The 3,919-nt window shown below is 35.3% G+C and overlaps 1 pseudogene across 2 annotated transcripts; it reads left to right on the top strand.

Annotated features, from left to right (window-relative positions):
• Window positions 1-1,499: 1,499 nt before the first annotated feature.
• On the top strand, window positions 1,500-3,665 carry LOC145540723 (nucleosome assembly protein 1-like 1 pseudogene; annotated as a pseudogene). Of its 2 annotated transcripts, none has more exons than XR_014078523.1 (2): window positions 1,500-2,810; window positions 3,526-3,665. The product of XR_014078523.1 is annotated as a nucleosome assembly protein 1-like 1 pseudogene, transcript variant X2 (transcript). The 2 variants fall into 2 exon arrangements; XR_014078522.1 differs by having other exon boundaries at window positions 1,500-2,838.
• Window positions 3,666-3,919: the final 254 nt, after the last annotated feature.

The following is a 3,919-nucleotide window of genomic DNA, read 5'->3' as shown; positions in this document are numbered from 1 at the left end:
TCTTTACCGACTGAGCCATGAGAGAAGCCCCTTAACCCAAGATAACCATGTACAATAAGAAGTATTATCTTTATTTTGTACATGAGGAAACTGAGGCTTGTGAAAGTCAAAAACTTTCACTGGAAGATGCAGGGCTTGAATTTGAACCCAGATCTGTCTGCTTCTGAAGTCCATCCCCTCTTCTTCTATGTCAGGCTTTCTTATAGATATCACAGAAAATTGCCTCTTTGTCTTAAGGTAAGTATCAAGTAAGAATATTTTCAAGTAATTGTAAGCTTCACAACCACAGAGATTACAGCTGCTTTATTCACCAGTTTACATCCAGTGGCTACTGTATGGTGAGCATGTACAATATTTCTTAAAGAAATAAAATCATAAATGAATGTGAGATCACTCTCTGCAGTGCAATACAATCAAAGCATTCAACTAGAAGAGAATGAGCTCTCTGTCACCTTTCCTCACTCACTTTTTCTTTAATTGAAGTATAGTTGACCTATAATATTGTATTAGTTTCTAGTGTACAGCATGATTCATTATTTTATAGATGATACCTTATACAAAATTATTATAAAATATTGACTATATTCCTTGTGCTGCACATTATATCCCTGTGACTTATTTATTTTATAACTGCTAGTTTGCATCTCTTAGTCTCCTTCATCTATTTTGCCCCTCTCCCAACCCTCTCCCCTGTTGTAAGCACTAGTTTGTTCTTTGTATCTATGAATCTGTTTCTGTTTTGTTATGCTTATTCATTTGCTTTTTTTTTAGATTCCACATATAAGTGAAATATACACAGTATTTGTCTTTGTCTGAGTTAGTTCATTGAGCATACCCTCCAGGTCCATTCATGTTGCTGCAAAAGGCAAAAGTTCATTCTAAGTCTGACAGATATTCTATTGTGTTTGTGTATAGATAGATATACTACATTTTCTTTATGTATTATTTCATCTGTTGATGGACACAGGTTACTTTCATATCTTGGCTATTGGAATTAATGCTGCAATGAATATTGGGGTGCATATATCTTTTGAATTCATGTTTCTATTTTCTTTGGATAAACACTCAGGAGTGGAATGGCTGGATCATGTAACAGTTCTATATTTTATTTTTTGAGGAACCTTCATACTGTTTTCCATAGAGGCTGCATAAATTTACATTTCCACCAACAGTATACTAGGGTTCCATTTCCTCCACATCTCACCAACACTTGCTATTTCTTTTTTTTTTTTTTTACATTTTGCTTCAGTTTAATATATTAGGTTCAAATATCACACAGATACGTAACATCTACAGAGGTTCTAACTAGTTATAAAGATGGTGTAATATTAAATTCACATCTATGTTTATAGGGTTATGGTTATTTTCCTTCTATCCACACTTATTTTTTAAAGATGATTATTTTTTTTTCTCCAACTTGGATGCTTTTATTTATTTATATTCTTGACTAATTGCTCTGGCTGGAACTTTTCTTGCCATGTTGAATAGAAATGGTAAAATCGCCCGCCGCCGCCCTGAGCCACTGCCTGCGCGGCTCGGGCCGCCCGGCTCCCCGCGCTCGCCACCGGAAAGCTGAGCTGGAAAACGAAATTTGCCATTTTTGAAAATATTTGGCATTTGTACAATATGGCAGACATCGACAACAAAGAACAGTCTGAACTTGATCAAGATTTGGATGATGTTGAAGAAGTAGAAGAAGAAGAAACTGGTGAAGAAACAAAAATCAAAGCGCATCAGCTGACTGTTCAGATGATGCAAAATCCTCAGATTCTTGCAGCCCTTCAAGAAAGACTTGATGGTCTGGTAGAAACACCAACAGGATACATTGAAAGCTTACCTAGGGTAGTTAAAAGACGAGTAAATGCTCTCAAAAACCTTCAAGTTAAATGTGCACAGATAGAAGCCAAATTCTATGAGGAAGTTCATGATCTTGAAAGAAAGTATGCTGTTCTTTATCAGCCTCTGTTTGATAAGCGATTTGAGATCATTAATGCCATTTATGAGCCTACAGAAGAAGAATGTGAATGGAAACCAGATGAGGAAGATGAAATTTCGGAGGAGCTAAAAGAAAAGGCCAAGATTGAAGATGAGAAAAAGGATGAAGAAAAAGAAGATCCCAAGGGAATTCCTGAGTTTTGGTTGACCGTTTTTAAGAATGTTGACTTGCTCAGTGATATGGTTCAGGAACATGATGAACCTATTCTGAAGCACTTGAAAGATATTAAAGTGAAGTTCTCAGATGCTGGTCAACCTATGAGTTTTGTCTTAGAATTTCACTTTGAACCCAATGAATATTTCACAAATGAAGTGTTGACAAAGACATATAGGATGAGGTCAGAACCAGATGATTCTGATCCCTTTTCTTTTGATGGACCAGAAATTATGGGTTGTACAGGGTGCCAGATAGATTGGAAAAAAGGGAAGAATGTCACTTTGAAAACGATTAAGAAGAAGCAGAAGCACAAGGGACGTGGCACAGTTCGTACTGTGACCAAAACCGTTTCTAACGACTCTTTCTTTAATTTTTTTGCCCCTCCTGAAGTTCCTGAGAGTGGAGATCTGGATGATGATTCTGAAGCTATTCTTGCTGCAGACTTTGAAATTGGTCACTTTTTACGTGAGCGTATAATCCCAAGATCAGTGTTATACTTCACTGGAGAAGCGATTGAAGATGATGACGATGATTATGATGAAGAAGGTGAAGAAGCGGATGAGGAAGGGGAAGAAGAAGGAGATGAGGAAAATGATCCAGACTATGACCCAAAGAAGGATCAAAACCCAGCAGAGTGCAAGCAGCAGTGAAGCAGGATGTATGTGGCCTTGAGAATAACCTGCACTGTAATAGCCTAAACACAACTATTATTTACTTACAGCCTTATGTTTTTGTATTTTCTTGGTAGACACAGAAGTTTTTTTTAAAGGAAAGGAACTGATATTTTAAAGACCAAATTTGTTCTACTTAGCATTTTAATGAGTTTTTCTGCCAGCTGCATCGAATGCACCAAATCTCTCACACATGTTTGTCCATTGCTGTATAGTTTGGTTCTTCTTGGAGTATTTTTATCATTTAACTGTTAGATTAAAGCTATGAAAATGAACAAAACTGTGAAATGAACCAAATTTTTTTGTCTTGCTAAGTTTTTTCCTGAAGAACCAAAGTATTTTTTCAGCTGGTTGAATGTGTTTAAGTTTGCTTGCAAGAGCTGTGCCTTTCATTACTTTGTTACAGAAATACAATGACTTACATTAAGACAATTCATCGTTTAAAAAGCAAAACTTGTCAAGACAAGTATATGGTTAAGAATTTCCAGTAAGACTACACCTGATAATTTAGATTAACAGATTTTTGTGTCAGGTGACATTAGTTACTATAAGAAAAACTTATTAACTAACAGTATGGTTATTGGTTATCATAGGGAGGTGAATAAACCTAGTATTTTTCAGAAGTTATGCCTCATTATTTTTATTTTAATTGTACTTTTAAAATTCAACCTCCATTAACTAAGCATCCTTTCTTTGTGGTAGGATCTACCTTCTGCTTCCATGGAAAGGATGAATTTACATCATTTGACAAGCCTATTTCAAGTTTTTTGTTGTTTGTTTGTTTGCTCATTTTTGTTTTTGCAGCCTAAAATAAAAATGTCATATAATTTTAGTTCTCAAAAGATAATGTCTTAATTTTGTACTAATTCAGGTAGAAGCAGAGGCCTAGCTTAAATTATGTACCCAGTTTACCATATTACTGAAGAAAAGGGTGCCAAATTTGGAAGAGGTACTACTACACCTACTAATAAGAAAGTATTAAAAAAGAAAAAAAGGACAAAAAATTCTTACATGATTTAATGGTTTTCATAGAAAGAGTAAAATGTTAAATTTCATTTCCTTTGATCATAACTAGACTGAAGGCCCCGAGCCTCTA

Source organism: Giraffa tippelskirchi, chromosome 3, assembly GCF_054371585.1.
Source record: "Giraffa tippelskirchi isolate mGirTip1 chromosome 3, T2T-mGirTip1v1.2.pri, whole genome shotgun sequence".
In the NCBI taxonomy this organism is placed as follows: Eukaryota; Metazoa; Chordata; class Mammalia; order Artiodactyla; family Giraffidae; genus Giraffa; species Giraffa tippelskirchi.
Note: the sequence above shows the minus strand (reverse complement) of the source record. Positions and strands in the feature narration are given on the sequence as shown.